The sequence below is a fragment of the Equus caballus genome, chromosome 19, assembly GCF_041296265.1.
Source record: "Equus caballus isolate H_3958 breed thoroughbred chromosome 19, TB-T2T, whole genome shotgun sequence".
NCBI lineage: Eukaryota > Metazoa > Chordata > Mammalia > Perissodactyla > Equidae > Equus > Equus caballus.
The window spans coordinates 25915494-25932981 of record NC_091702.1 but is presented as its reverse complement, the minus strand read 5'-3'; the positions used below and the strand labels follow the sequence as shown (position 1 = coordinate 25932981).

The following is a 17488-nucleotide window of genomic DNA, read 5'->3' as shown; positions in this document are numbered from 1 at the left end:
TGAATCTGTAAGTATTCTTCTATAGGTTCTTTTAAAAGGTTTGAAAGGTTTTTTTTAAACATTTAGATCTTTAATCCATCTGGAATTTACTTTTTTTTATGAGGTGTGATAAAGCAGTCTAATTTTATTTTTCCATATGGATAGCTAATTATTTTAACACTGTTTATTGACTAAATCGTTTGTTCCCAATTCCCTACTCTTTCTCCCCTCTTATATAGTTTCTACTCTTTTCTTCTATCAAGTCCATCCCATCCATCTCTTTTCACAACACTATCCTTATCTGTCCTTTTCTTCCCTCTTATTTCTTCTTCCTCCTTCCCTTTCTTCATGTCCTCCTCTTCTTCTTCTTTTTCATAATAATAATAATAATTATTCAATTAGCACATGAACCAAGTTTAAAAAATCAAATAGCAGATCATCTAAAATAAGGAGCAAATTAATAATCCTTCCCTCCAAAGTCCAGCAAAGGTATCCATTGTTGATTCATTTTTCATTCAATAGATATTTATTAATCATCTCTTACATTGAAGGCACTAGAGATTCTGAAGTGAATAAGATAGAGAAGATCTCCAAACTAACAGAGGCTTAAATACAAGCACATGTAAAGATTGAAACATCTATATTGTGATAGGGACAGTTTCCAGAAGCAGTAAACTTGGCAACTCCAGGAAATACTCAAAAACTATAGATAGGTAGGGGCTGGCCCAGTGGTGCAGCAGTTAAGTTTGCACATTCTGCTTCGGCGGCTTAGGGTTCGCCAATTCGCATGCCAAATGCAGGCCTAGGCACTGCTTATCAAGCCACACTGTGACAGGCATCCCACACATAAAGTGGAGGAAAATGGGCATGGATGTTAGCTCAGGGCCAGTCTTCCTCAGCAAAAAGAGGAAGATTGGCAGCAGATGTTAGCTCAGGGCTAATCTTCCTCAAAAAAAAACAAACCCCAAAACTATAGATAGGTAGATGTTCTACAGGCATATGTCAGAGATATTGTGAGTTTGATTTTGGACCACTGCAATGAAACAAATATCACAATAAAGCATGTCACACAAATTTTTTTGGTTTTCCAGTACATGTAAAAGTTATGTTAACACTATACTATAGTCTATTAAGTGTGCAATGGCATTATGTCGAAAAAAACACTGTAAATACCTTAATTAAAAAATACTTTATTGCTAAAAATGCTAACATCATCTGAGCCTTCAGTAAGTTGTAATCTTTTTGCTGGTGGAGGGTCTTACCTCCATGTTGATGGCTGCTGACTGATCAGTGTGATGGTTGCTGTTGGTTGGGGTGGCTGTGGCAATTTCTTAATATAAGACAACAATGACGTTTGTCACATCGATTAACTCTTCCTTTCACAAACAATTTCTCCATGGCATGCGATGCTGTTTGGTATCATTTTACCCACAGTAGAATTTCTTTCAAAATTCGAGTCAATCCTTTCAAACATTGTTGCTGCTATTTCAACTAAGTTTATGAAATATTCTAAATCCTTTGTTGTCATTTCAACAATCTTCACAGCATCTTCACAAGGTGTAGATTCCATCTCAAGAAAGGGAAATATACTTTTTTTGCTCCTCCATAGCAAGCAACTCATCATCTGTGCAAATTTTACCATGAGATTGTAGCAATTGAGCCACATCTTCACTCTCCCCTTCTAATTCTAGTTCTCTTGCTGTTTCCACCACATTTATAATTACTTCCTCCACTGAAGTCTTGAATCTCTCAAAATCATCCAGGAAGATTGGGATCAACTTCTTCCAAACTCCTGTCAATATTGATATTTTTACCTCTTCCCATGAATCATGAATGTTCTTAATGGCATCTAGAATGGCAAATCCTTTCCAGAAGGTTTTCAATTGACTTTGCCCAGATCCATCAGAGGAATCACTATCTATAGCAGCTATAACCTTATGAAATGTATTCTTAAATAACAAGACTTGAAAGGCAAAATTACTTCTTGATCCATGGGCTGCAGAATGGATGTTGTGTTAGCAGGCAGGAAAACAGCATTCATCTCAGGGTACAACTCCATCAGAGCTATTGGGTGACCAGGAGCATTGTGAATAAGCCGTAATATTTTGAAAGGAATCTTTTCTTCTGAGCAATAGATCTCAATGGTGGGCTTCAAATATTCAGTAAACCGAGTTGTAAACAGATGTGCTGCATCCATATCATTCCCTTTATAGAGCACAGGCAGAGTAGATTTAGCCTAAGTCTTGAGGGCCCTAAGATTTTTGCAATGGTAGGTAAGCATTGACTTCAACTTAAAGTCTCCAGCTGCATTAGCACCTAACAAGAGAGCCAGCCTGTTCTGTGAGGCTTTGAAGCCAGCCATTGACTTCTCCTCTCTAGCTATGAAAGTCCTAGATGGCATCATCTTTTCCAATAGAAGGCTGTTTTGTCTACATTGAAAATCTGCTGTTTAGTGTGGCCACCTTCACTAATTATCGTAGCTAGATCTTCCGGATTACTTGCTGCAGCTTCTACATCAGCACTTGCTGCTTCACCTGGCACTCTTATGTTACAGAGGTGGCATCGTTCCTTAAACCTCATGAACCAAGCCCTGCTGCTTCAGACTTTTCTTCTGCAGCTTCCTCACCTCTCTCAGCCTCCACAGAATTGAAGAGAGTTAGGGCCTTGCTCTGGATTAGGTTTTGGCTTAAGGGAATGTTGTGGCTGGTTTCGTCTTCTATCCTGACCACTAAGACATTCTCCATATCAGCAATGTCTTACTTATTCACCTGTTCTCTGGTGTAGCACTTTTAATTTCCTTCAAGAACTTTTCCTTTGCATTCTTAGCTTAGCTAACTGGTACAACAGGTCTAGCTTTTGGCCTATCTAGGCTTTCGACATGCCTTCCTCACTAAGTTTAAGCATGTCTAGCTTTCAATTTAAAGTGAGAGATGTATGACTCTTCCTTTCACTTGAACTCTTAGAGGCCACTGTAGGGTTATTAATGGACCTAATTTCAATATTGTTGTGTCTCAGGAAATAGGGAGGCCCAAAGAGAGGGAGAGAGATGGGGGAACAGCTGGTCAACGGAGCAGTCAGAGCACAAACAACATTTATCCATTGTTTGCCATCTTATATACATATGGTTTGTGGAGCCCCAAAACAATTACAATAGTAACATCAAAGAGCACTGATCACAGATCCCCATAACAAATAAAATAATAACAAAAAAGTTTAAAACATTGCAAGAATTACCAAAATGTGACACGGAGACATGAAGTGAACAAATGCTATTGAAAAAATGGTGCCAATAGACTTTCTCAATTTGGGGTTGCCACAAACCTTCCATTTGTAAAAAGCACAATATCTGCAAAGTACAATAAGACAAAGTGCAATAAAATGGGATGTGACTGTATAAATATATATGTAACTTTAAAAATGCCAAATATATAAATATCTGTATATGTTATATAAAATATTATGTAATAAATACACATATTATTATATAAATGTAAATATATAAATATTTTTGATAGTATAGGATGTAATTAAACATTTATGTCAAAGTAAATAAGACTTTGACAAGTTCTTGCCCATTTTAAAGACCTAACTCCGTAATGAGGAGTTTAAAAACCAATTTCAATTCAAGTTCTTAAGCTTATAATAAGGACTGGTCACATTAGACTCTCATTTTAGGTGATGAGGGTATGTTGAGTTAATTACAAATTTATAAAAATTGTAATTATTTTTAAGGAAATGTAATGTGTCTGACACTAGTTTCAAACTGCAGTTAAAATAGTTCTTTGGAGTACAGAAATTGCCATCATGAATATTAAGCATATAAACTAGATCTGATTTAAGAGAAGTAAGGAAATCTGGACTCGACAGACTCACTGCCCTTCGACAGTGCTCTTGGCAAACGCTGACAGCCCACTTTTCTCCCAGTAGCTGTACTACATACGGAGATCATTTTTTCCCTCACAAATATATTGGTTTGTGTTCCCTGAGGCTGTATCTATACACCATAATTATTTGAATTTTTTTAAAAAAAAAAGTCAAAAGGAAATTTTAGTTAAATTACCAAAGCATGACTTAATTTAATTAAGCAAAAAAAATGGAGGAGACAAGCTATACTTAAGGCCTAAATGGAAAACGTCATCCCATTATGGAAAAGACACCTGTGATTTTTGATCTTTAGAGATTTTATTGTTGTCAGATCACTCTTAAGAAATGTTAAGATTATTCAATTAACATCAGTCAAATTCTAAACCCAGGAGATGTCACATGTACTTTGCAAACCAGTCTGGCTTCTTGGTAAATCTCATTTGATGTTTTTAGTTAAAAAGGAAAAAAAAAGATAAAATCTAAGTACTTTTGCTAGACCATTAGTCTCAAGGCCTGTCAATTTACCTAATACTAGCTTAACTTCATTTATTTATTTTAATAAATATGTTTAATTGCCTAGTATATCAGACTTTAAATTTGGTTTAGATAAAGAAGAAATGATTCAGATGGGTAAGAAATAATCATTGACCAGCCTTTAGCAAATTAAAACAAGAAGGAAAAGTCACTCATAAAAAAATACATTAATTGCAAGAGGTACTGTGATACTAGTCTATTTTAGATAGTGTAGGAGAGGAAGACTTTTCCTCTACCTAATGTGGGTTCGTCTGAACAGAGAACGAATTAAATTCACGTGAGACAGAATAGCAAGAGATAATTAAACAAAGCTTTATGAGGACCATGGCCCGGGGCCTTTTTTCCCCGAAGGAAGAAAGGGCCCCAAAGAAGTGGGGTGCACAGAGTGGTTATACACCCCCCAAACAGGATATTTCACGTATGATTGAAATGTCCCTCCCACAATAGTCACAAGATTGCTCTGTTGGCACAGTGCTTGTTGGACACAGCAGGTAGTGGGTCTGCTATCTTGGAGGGCGTAGCAGGAGGCAAATCTATTGTCTTGAGCTGGGTGGTCACAGGTGAGTGCAACAATCAGTTCCTAGCCTAAGGAAAGATGCTTAATCATTAAAGAAATGCCAACGTTGGGAGGGGGAGGGAAGCCAGTTTTGGGAGGTTACCAGACAAGCACAATAAACAAATGCAGATTTAAGTCCTTGCCTTTCCCATTGATTAAGAGTTTCTAGAGACAAGGTCATTCCCGTTCTTCTTTCTGGTACAGAGAGGGAGGCACCTTTACAGATAGAGATTTACGTTACAAAAGTAAATGTCTCCTAACAAAGGGCTGGCAACTTCCACTCCTCAGAGCCTCCTTCCCTCTCCCAGTTTATCAAAAGTAACCAGCCTCAAATAATCCTCATGCCAAAGAGACATATCTTGGGGTGGCCAATTCCAGTCCCCACAATAGTATTATCAAGATTCCATGAGAAAATTAGAGAAGGTGACTATTAAGCTGTGCAATGAAAGGTGATTTGATATTCATTGGTGACAAATTCGAGATATAGTAGAAATGAGATTGGGCTAGGTATTTTCACATAGAATAAGCACTGTGAGCAAAGATATATAGGTATAAATTAGCCTAGAATGTACAAAGACTTCTAAGTATTTCATTATTTTACCGTCAAAAGAATAAGGATGTGAGATTAACCAACCAAAATCTATAAAGAATGAAACTGGTGTTCTGGGAAAAACACTTGATTTCGGAGAACCTTGAATGCCTAGCAATGAAAAAAATTTTATCCTGAAACTTGAAATGGGCAAATGAGTTAATAACATTAACAGACCTATGTTTAAATTAATCGCCATTTAGGAAATAATTGCAAAAGTTCATTTGAGGAATGGGGAGAAGCTGCACATATGCGGTCTAAATGGACATGGGGAGGATGTTTCTAACGTAAACAGTAGTAAAGATGTTGAATTACAGGTATCAATTGGATAAAGGGATATGAGAGAATGCAGCCAGCACCCATTCACCAACGTAGGGCATATAGTAATTACACCAGAAGGGTTTGTGAGTGATAGTAAATCGAGTGTAGGAAAAATTGAATCCGAAGTACATCAGGTACTAGATAGATGGATGATTCTACTCAAACTGGGACTTCGTGAAGGTTGATGGACAAAAGTAAAACTCAGATTGAATAAAGTTTCCACATGCATTTGACTGACATTTCAATCAAATATGAACCAAATCAACCATCATCATTATCAAAATATGATATATTTCCATACATTAGGCTTACTATTGGGAAAAAAATAACTTAAATGTTATTGATTTAAAAACTCATGGTTTGCAATGCTGGTGGTATTATCACAAGAAGATATTTGCAAATGTGTATATTTTTGTTTATCAAAATGATTAGAAGCATACTATTGGCCTTCGTGGGTGACAGTCAGAAAGAAATACTAGACAAACTACAATATTTACAATAGGCCTGCACAATACAGAATTATCTCACAGCCAGCACAAATTTTGAATGTTCACCAGATTTTCATGTAACCAGAAAACCTGTTTAAAACCACTTTAGCTTATAATTTTACACCACATTACAAATAAATATAGCTAATATTTGTATCATTTAATGTCTACAGAATTTCCAGGAATGTTGCTAACAGGTAAATAGAGAGAAGGATCTATTTTATTGGTTCACAAATTTACAGGAATCATTCACCGTTTCATAAAAATCACATCAATGAACACAGCACTGCTTGTGGTTTTGGAATTGCCTATACAACCCAGGTGTGTCAACATTTGTAACTATTATTTTCTCAACAATCCCACATACAGTTGTTCTATATAGCTCACTATGTCTTCTAGCAACATGTCCTAATATTTACATACTGAAATTTATATTATTTAATTATAAACTATTTTTATTTCATCTTTATATTATAGTTTGGTAGTTACAATGCTTGTTTTAAAAATTATGCATGTAGGTAAGTTATTTGCTCCATGAATTTCATTAAGGATAGTAAAGATGGTGCAAAAGAAAGGGTTTGAAAATCAAAGGTTTAAATACATCGGTTAAAATTTACCATAGACTAATTACAATAATGTGTATGGAACTTCAAAATTTATTAGTCTCTTTCACCCACATTTTATCATTCAATCTCACACCACTGTGTATGGTAGAACAACAATTATTTTAATTCCCATTTTCAAGATGTAGAAACTGAGGCTGAAAGAGATCTCATGGCTTGTCAGTGATCATACGAGTTTAATAAGTGCCAGGTCTAGGCTCAGAATCCGAGTCTCTGCTCCAACTTTGAACACTTACCACAACCTCATATTGTCATCCTATGGTATAGTAAATACAGACTATTGTATAATAATTGTCTTCTTTTTCTTTACTATTATGTTCCTACGTACAGAATATTGTTGCCCACTGTTTGGTCATTTTAAGCTTTCTTCAAAATCAACTATAGCACAAAACACTTTATTCCCTGTTGTATTCTTATACAAATGTACATCTTCACTAATAAAGTGGACTTGAATATTGAGGCAATATTCTGAAAAGTTTAGAGCAAAGGCAAAATGAACAAAAACCCACCCACAATTTCAAACCAATTTGTCTAAATATTTCAAATCAAGGCAATATTTTCCCTTTCTGTATGAACGCTATTTTTTTCTAATCCTGGCTTGTACTGGAAATTGCCACAAGCACTTCATTTTATTTTCTTGCTGTCTACTTAAGGCTGGATAGCTTTTCTGCCTACTGCTATCAGCCAAGGTTCTGATTGAACGGACGATGCACAGTGGCAACAAGGACACACTGTTTGCCTGTAATGAATGGACTTTGCGCCTGTGGATTTCCAACTGAACCTTTAAGAGCAAGCCTGTTCGGTTCCTGCCTCAATAGCAACAGAACTGTGGTGCGATTTTTTCCTGCTGTTTACTAAAAGCTTTTAGTCTGAAAAGATTTCACCTTTACAAGACAGACAGATGGTGAAATACTCAATAGAAAAATTGTAAGTTTTTTAAGGAATAATAGAAGAAAAAATATTAGAAAACCCAAGAGCTTGTCTAGAACTACAAATTTAGTTGAATGGCTAATACACTTGAATTTCTGAAATTTTCTATTGAAGTAAATGCCAACAGATTCAAATACATACTTACACATTTTAGGAATGCAGTTAAGCCGAATACTAGTTGTTGGGTCGTCTTAAATATACTAAACAGATATTAAAAAACATAGTTGTATAGTTTGTCTCCGAGTAGCAGGATAAGAAATATACTTAGCATACTTAGGTAAATATTTCAGGAAAAAAAGGCATAATAATAAACATCATTCTCATCAAAATTTATTATTGATATTAAAATTTCTCTTCAAATTCTCTTCTCTTCTCTTACTTTCTTCTCATTTCTCCCTCCCTTTCTTCTTTCCTGTTTCCTCCTTCTTTCTTTTCTAGATTTACACTTCACCATTTTCACTAAAATTTGGAGGTATAAATTACTATGTGCCAAGTTTTAAGAGGGACAAATAGAAACATACCCATGGGAAACAACTAGCATGGTGAAAGAACTTGAAAAGGAGACATGGTACAATAGCCTTGTTAATCTCTACCTTTTGCTGTAGATTATAGTCTTATAATTAAAATAGATGAAGTACTTTCAGAAAACCACATTGACATAGACATCAGTGTATCTTTTATAAACTGATGAGTTTATAAAATCAAGTGATATTTGGAGCCCTGAAGCAGTAAGCCATGCAGGTAAGATCGGGTAAGAGATCATAGTCACAGAAAACTTGATTTTGGAGAAAGTACCAGAGCAAATAGGGCTGGACTACCATAAATTCAACTTGATTTCCATTCTAAATATAAATTTTCCCAGTATTTACCTCTTTCGGTAATGGAAAATGTTTTATTTGCAATTGCTCGTGTTTGGGATAATTTTGCTCTATACTAGCTTTTATCTGTTCCTCATTGCTGATTGTCTTCAAAGCTCCATTTTGGAATGTCTTGGAAGTGAAAGTGCTAACCAATAAATGAAGACTGAGACAATATATGTCTCTGTCATTTCCTCTTAACTGGTCTTGTTCTTTAGATTTCTCTTCCTTTTTAGTAATTCTTTTTTTTACAAATTCATAGTACTAGAAGATACTTGATTCCATTAAGTTACAAGCCAAAATGATAAGCAATGTTGGTTATTATTGTTTCCTTGAATCTCCATGTTTTCTTAATATAAAGGCTATTCTTGGATGAGAAAATGTTGAATGGAATAAAAATGATGACAGGAAGTGTATAATAGTCTAAGTATGTATATACATACCAGATAATTTGTATCTTTATGACATTTAGTCACATACATATCATTGATTCTATGTTTTGGTTGCTTATAATATTACCATGCAGAAATTGATGATTCTTTCTGGTGCAAAGTTAACATATCAAACAGTATTTTTGTGAAGTCTGTAGAGAATAGTAAGGTAAGCAATCTCATTAGCATCAATATTCTTGACTATAAAAAAATCAGCTACAAGGAATATCTGGATTTGGGGGACAATGATGGCTGCCTGATTTTGAATCTCTCTACTATCCTCCACCAAAACAATAAAATCAACAAGGAAAAAAAATAAAACAATATATGACTCAGGACTTCAACAGTACTAGGAGAAAGAAAAATGTCACAACTTTGCAGTTACTTGTAAGTAGAGAAGTAAACCAAATTCTGATAAGACCTCTATCATCTATCACTCTAAGCTTACAAGACTTAAAAGCTTAAAAGACACTATGAAGTGAGTACAGATGCTTGAAGGACTTAGATGATACATGGACAAAACTAACCCAGGAAAGAAGAAATTCAAGGTGAAATGTTAGTGCGCTAAGACAGATTGGGACTTAGTAACTCACAGCTTTCTCTCCAAGGAAGATGCTTGAAAGCAAGCAGGGCCATTAGAGGCAGACACAGAGAAGCATTCCATCTGGGATAGAACCAGATATATAGAGAAGGGGCAGTTCCTCTTGGATTGGTGGAAATGAAGGAAAAGAAAGAAATAGTGGAGGAAATACAGATCCCATAAAAATGAAAAGAACCAAGACATGCCAGTCACCTCTCCACCACATCCAATAACATATCCACAAAAGAAACTGCACAGAATAGGTCAGAAGGGACAGAATAGGGCACTTTCATAATAGAAACCCTGTCAAAAAAAGTAGGTCATGCCCATGTAAAACTACCAGGAAAAAAATCAGTAAATGCAAATCAAAACATTTCTGGTGATAAATTTCTGCCCTCAAAACAGGAAGCGGAAGAGAGCTGCAACATATCACTCCAAACTGAATTTAAAATCCTTAAACAAGGATGTGGTCATGAAAATTTTTTCTAATGAAAATTTTCTGCCAAAAAACCCCACAAAAACAAGTTAATGGTAACTATATTGCCACACTCCAAACAGAAATGCATATCATCAAACGACAGTGGGAAGATATGAAAAAAAAATGTTTTTGAATCAAAAATACAGAAAGTAAGAACAGAAATGGACAAAAATAAAGAGAAATAAAATGAGAGCTTGAAATTAGGAAAGAAATAGAAGGAAAAAAACAAAATTATATCAGAAATGAAGCCTAATTTACAAAGTGCCTAATGCAGAATTTATTTAAATGAAAATTTAATAAGATTTGAAAGAAGCAGGAAAATTACCAAGAGAATAAAAATGGAATAAAGAATGAAATAAGAAAAATCAGAGAGAAAGATTTTGAAATGGAAGACAGGTAGCTAAGACCCAACATTCACACAGTTGGAGTCTTGGAACCATATTAAATCAGTGGAATAGGGCTGACTCTTAAAACTGTAACCAATGAAAATTTTCCAGAAATAAAAGAAGACCTGAATACATACATCAAAGCATTCCACCAAGTAGCTTGGAAATTTGAAAGGAATGGTCAATTCCAAGACATATCCTGGTAAAACTACTGGGCTTTAAAGATAAAGAAAAAATCTGCAGAACCTCCAGACAAAAAGATGAAGTAACTTATAAGAGCAAGAGAATTAGGTTGGCATGAGACTTCTCAAATTAAAACCTGCAAAGCCAGGTCACAGTGGAGGAACATTTAAAAAAAAAACTAAGAAACTGCAAACCAAGGTTATTATGCCCATGCAAGATATCCTTTAAGAAGTTGTAAATGCCTCTAAGTGTTTGATGGAGAAGAGATGGCATGGGGGGATGCTGGAACATGGAAAGGGGGGAAGCTGGGATGAATTTTGTGGTATTGTATAAAAGTTGGAAGTAACAGCATGAAATGATGGTTCACACATATAGATATAGAAATACAGATACAAATAAGGGTGCATATATATGTGTGTTTATGTATATATAGGGAGTATATATATATGTGTGTGTGTATATATATAAATGGAGAGAGACACATAGAGACAGATGGACAGAGGCAGAGAGAATCCATATATTTATTTTTCCACAGGAGTGGTCTGAAGCCTGAAATATCCTTTTGGCAATGAGCATATCTAGTGCCCAGATGTTGGTTTCTGAATATAGTCTTCTCAAAAAGAACCAGGGCTCCTTGGAGAAACGGCTAATCCCAAGGCTGTTGCAGGGAATGCATAGGATGAAAAATCTTGTTATGCATGAATACAAGGAAGTGCTCAGTGAATGATGCATCGTCACAAAGACACAAGGGGCAGCCTGCCCTGAAGGTATATACACTGGCCAAATCTGGGACAATTTTAGTACCAAACTGAATGATGATAATAACAGATCATAATCTACTGAATAAAATACAAACTTGTAAGTCCACACTGAAATATATTATATATATAAATGTATATATTAACTAGTGCTTGCTCCAAGGACCTCTCTTCTGCTCTCACCAGCAGTAAAACCCTGGGAATACTCAACCTGACTCAAAATGCCCTGGGCCACAGTGGGGTAGCTGTACTCTGTGAGGCCTTGAGACACCCAGAGTGTGCCCTCCCGCTTCTTGAGCTGCAAAAAGCTAAATTTGATGTGGGAGCCCAGAGACTACTGATGGCTGAGGAAGAGAGATTTCCTACTTCAGCCTCACAGGTGACTGATGGAGCACAGACAGGACCAGAAGGCCAGAAATCTGATTGCCAGCAACCTGGCCACATTATGACTCAAGAGTACCTACAAATGATAGGGACTGGAGCCCTTACATGGACCTACTCTGTACCCAGCAATTACAAATTACTGACACTCATGTGAGCCCTGATTTTTCCGGCAGCCTGTTCAGACGTGTTTCATATAATGTGTGTTTATATAGTTTTTATTTGCTTTGTGGCCTTGGACAAGACACTGAAAGACCTTCAAGGTAAAATTTCTATCCTGTCTCACAATGACATTTTAAACACTCAACAACGTCTTATATCTTTTTTTTTTTTTTGAGGAAGATTAGCCCTGCGCTAACTGCTGCCAATCCTCCTCTTTTTGCTGAGGAAGACTGGCCCTAAGCTAACATCCATGCCCATCTTCCTCTACTTTATACATGGGACACCTACCACAGCATGGCTTGCCAAGCGGTGCCATGTCCGCACCCGGGATCCGAACCGGCGAGCCCCGGGCCTCCGAGAAGCGGAACATGTGAACTTAACCGCTGTGCTACTGGGTCGGCCCCCTGTCTTATATCTTAAAACAAAAAAAAAGGGTCGGGGGCTAAGGAGTTAAAGCCAGCACTGCGATGGTGACTGGGCAAAATCACCACAGAAACATGCAAATTCTGGGGGAAATGTCCCTCCTGTTCCTGGCTGCAGCCAGGTCAGAGGCACCAGGGGACAGGGATCAGATGCTTAAGTGTCCAAGAAAGAATAGAGACAGACAAAAAAACCCCCAAGCCCCATTGTTATTCTGATTCAACACAGCACTATATATATACTATATATATACAATATATATGCATACAGTAAAGCTATATACATAACAAAGCTCAAATTAAGTGACATAGTCCATGATCATACTGCTTTGTAATCTTGAATAAAGTTTCAAGGGCATGAAGCACAAGGAAAGGCTTGTGCAAGGGGTGAGACTAGATTGTATCCTTTTGCTATTATTGCAGGAATATGAATGGGGTTTCTGGGCCAAGAGTCTCAGAGTTATTTTATATTATTCTTAAAACTTTTCTGTAAGCTTTAATTTGTTTCAACAAAAGTATTAAAAACGTACCCCTTACAAATTTCCAGTTACACAATAAATGTCATGGGGATGTAATGTACAGCATGGTGACTATAGTTAATAATACTGTATTGTGTATTTGGAAGTTGCTATGAGAGAAAAATCTTAAAAACTCTCTTCACAAGAAAAAAAAATTTGTAAATATGTGTGGTGACACATGTTAGCTAGACTTATTGTGGTGATCATTTCTCAATATATACAAGTATTGAATCATGACATTGTACACATGAAACTAACTTAATGTTATATGTCAATTATACCTCAATTAAAAAAATGCATATACCTCTTTATGGGGTCCTACTGCACATGACAAAAATGTAGCTCTACCAAACTGGGTACAAACTGGTCTCCCTCCTGTTCAAGGAGAGGAGCGCACTGATAACATGGTTGGATGTTGTGACAATGTCAAATTGCCATCTGTGTTTATAAACACTTTGTCTCCTGTTCTGTACCTTTCTCATGAACTGCTAAGAGCCAGTTAATAGACTGGCATAGCGTCCATAGGCCACAGTTTGAGAAGAAATGAATTGGAAGAGAACAGAGAGGCTCATAGCTGAGAACCCAACCTTTGATCAATGTCTAAGTCATAGTACTAGCCTAAAGATGGCTCTTGCTGTGGGGAAGGAATACAAAAGTGGGAAGAACAAGGAATAGAGAAAATTGTGTCAGATATTGGCCCTGCCTAACATGCTTCCTTCTTTATTTTACTTTATTTTCAATTTCAGCAAACATTTTTTTCTTCAATTATTTTATTGAGGTTATGATGGTTTATAACGTGTGATTTCAGGTGTACACTATTGTTTATCAATTTCTGTGTAGACTGCATCATGCTCACCACTAAAAGTCTAATTTTCATCCATCACCATACATACGTGTCCCTTTACGCCTTTTGCCTACCCCCTAACCCCCTTTCCCTCTGGTAACCACTAATCTGTTCTCTTTACCCATGTGTCTGTTTATCTTCCACATATGAGTGAAATCATGCAGTGCTGGTCTTTCTCTGTCTGGCTTCTTTCGTTTAACATCATACTCTCAAGGTTCATCCATGTTGTTGCAAATGGGATTATTTTGTGTTTTTCTGGCTGAGTAGTATTCCATTGTATATACACCACATCTTCTTTATCCAGTCGTCTGTTGATAGACACTTGGGTTTCTTCCGCGTCTTGGCTAACGTCTTTAATCCTCATGCTTCCTTCTTTAATATACTAAAAATGATAGAGGTGAAGAGATACTGTTTTCCCATAAAGTTTGTTGTTATAGGTTTTCAATGATATTCCTAAGCTAAGAAAACACAGAGGAAGCACAGTATTTTTTAATAGGGAAAATATAAAAGAGAGTTAATTCTCGCCATTGTTTTAATATTTAAATAAATAATATAACCTTTTGGTTCTATGACAATATTGAATCATAGCTCCTTACAATGTGTGGATTTTTGTGGTAAGGGCATAGAATTGCGATGGAAAATATTTTTAAGTTAGAGAATATAAAATAAAATGCTTACACCTTTATAGAAAATTTTAGAAGATCACAGGTGTGTAATTTTTGCATAACTGCCAATAAAAAAATGACAACTGGAAAAGCTAATATTATTTATGTATTGTGCCAGCACTTTAAAAACATCATCTCATTTAATCATTATACTAATTCTATGAGATAGATGTCAACAATATTATTTTCACTGTGAAGATGGAAGGAAACACGGAATCTTAGAAGGTTCAATTTGCCCAGAGCCACACAGCTGGAAATGAGCTGGGATTAATTACCTAAATGTTTATTATGATGATGATGATGATGATGATGATGATACAGCACTTCGTTTAAAAACAAAAAGTCTTCTATTTCCAGAATGGAAAGGTTAATGACTAAAATATTCAGAATTTACTTTTTCTGCTTTTTTTTCACTAGCTAAGAATAAAAGTGTCCATATGAAGTTTTGTGCTGTGCTTAAATGGTAGCTAAAACCATTATTTTCATCTGCTACATAATTCATTATATGTGAATATGTCTTACATCTTCTGATTTGGAACTGAAAAAAGATATGACCTATTAGAATTTCTGTGGCAGTTCTACAAAGATTTTCCATTATTCTCAGATAATTGCTTGAACTCCTTGATGCTTCTCTGAATATGACTTAAAAGATCCCACTTTGTTTTGCATTTGCTGCTTTCTCTTTTCAGAGAGGTAATTTCTAACAAAAATAACACCTGTTTACAAGAAGTAACATATTTGAGTTTCTCTAAAACTTTTACTTCTTCCACTTTTATTTATATTCTTGCTCTTTGAAGCATCTTCATTTATTCACCAGTCAATTGAAAATGCCTGTGTACTATCAGTTAATCATAAGATTTAAAAGGATTGTTTCTTTAAATATTTCAAATAGTAAAAGTTAGGGGCTGAACCCATGGTGTAGTGTTTAAGTTCAGTGCCCCAGGTTCACGAGTTTAGCTCCCAGGCATGGACTTACACGTCAGCCATGCTTTGGCAGAGACCCACATTGAAAGTGGAGGAAGACTGGCACAGATATTAGATCAGGGCTAATCTTCCTCAAAAAAAAAAAAAAATTAATGTATTAAAAGTTAGGGACTATTTCTAAATTTCTATTTTCCTTTTATACTTTCTTTCATATTAGATTCTTAAATTTGACAAAAATACTAATACACATAAAAGTTACCTGTGTCCTAATTACTTTTTTATAATAATAAATAGGACTTTGCTGGCTATATTGAAACAAAATTGGTTCTAAACATTAAAAAAATCTAAGGAGGCAGAAGCTCAACTAGTATAATTCTATTTTATGTTCTCCTTTTTGGATCATGCTTCTCTGATTTTATCTTCAAACAATATATTCTCACAGCAGCAGCTGGAGTTTTCCTTTTGAAAATGTAGGTAGATCACAGCATGCTGTGCCAAGCACTCTCCAAAGGCTTCCCAGGTCACGGGGAAGCCTAACTCCTTTCTAGCCTGGAGGCCCTGCAAGTTCTTCTTCCCATTCCCTCCCTCTCATTCCTGTTCCCTTCCCAACCCAACCTCACCTCCTCCTGCTCTGGGTCTTGCTCACATTGCCCCATCCATACAGACCCCAGTGCCAGGCCGGCTTCCACTTGCCCTTTGATGAAAGAAGGTACCCTCCCCCATTTCCTCTCCTCCTGTGTACAGCACAGCTGACCCCTTCCTGACTAACTTTCTTATCCTCAGCAAAAATACTGAAATATCCTAACTAACTCATCTTAAGTAGAGTATAAAATATTGAGATATTCTAACTCATTCCTCTTAACTAGAGTATGCAATGTTGCTGTCCTTCCTAGGAATCCAGGACCTATTCTAACTTCTTTCTTCTTTGTGGAATCTCCTATTTGTCTACTCTCATTTTTCTAAACTGAGATTAAGCCCCACCTCCAATATTAGCCATATTCTTTTTATCTATTTCCCTTGTTCAAGGAAGCTTGGAGAAAAGCCTTATGAACTTGGAGTAAAGCCTAATGAAATCCAGAGCAAAGAGACTGAGAGTTGGGTGATAGAGCAACGGCTGCGTTACATTATGAAGATCCTGGAGTGCTGAGAATCCGTTCATACCATGCTGTGTCACCATGCTTTCCGATTAAGTCAAAAGCCAGGATAATATATTTTTTAAACTTTTATTCTCACTGTTCATGGTTTATATAATTCAATGTAAACCGTATTAAAAAGTCTAATATACTACACAAAATTAAATTTACATCACTTTTCTTTCTCTTCAATAATTTGGCAACTTAAAGTAGTGACATCTAGAGAGAAACACATTAATTGAACAGATAAAGAGAGCAATTTGTATTTTGATATTGTTTTTCCTTGAAAAGCTTGAAAATTTAGTTTGACCTTTTTAAACACATTTTTAATACTTGCAAAATTGGGTTAATCATATTTACATCCAAACTGAGGTGTGAGAATGAAATAATTAAAAAACTGCAAATAGAGCAGTTTGGTCTATGGACGGTAATTGTTTCTCAAAATAAAGCTGAAGAAGAAAATCCAAGATCTCAATTGCTCAAGAGACTTTTTATATATACATATATATATTTAAATATACATATATTTATTTATGTTACATATATACATATACAGTTATATACATGTACATACATATATGTATATTTTTTACCAAGACAATCAAAACCTAACTGTTTTTTAGAGTTACTGAGCCTTTAGGGAAAATATTGACAACTACATCTCGTAGTTTTTCATCTTCAGATTATGATCTATATTTGAGATGGCATAACAGAAAAAACTGCTGACAAATGAGATTTTAATTTCCATTTTCATGTTGCTTAATGTGATGTAAGTAACAAGAACGCCAGCTGTCCTAAAAGGCAACTGAGACCACAGGTCTCTCTTAGCATATACAAGGCAGTCTCCCACCTTAGTAGGATGGCCTATCCGGGTAAGGTCATAGG

At 35.8% G+C, this 17488-nt stretch overlaps 1 pseudogene; it reads right to left on the bottom strand.

The window, feature by feature from the left end:
* Positions 1-1153: 1153 nt before the first annotated feature.
* The window catches only part of LOC138918941 (tigger transposable element-derived protein 1-like), a 117885-nt pseudogene continuing 101550 nt past the window's right edge, over positions 1154-17488 (bottom strand).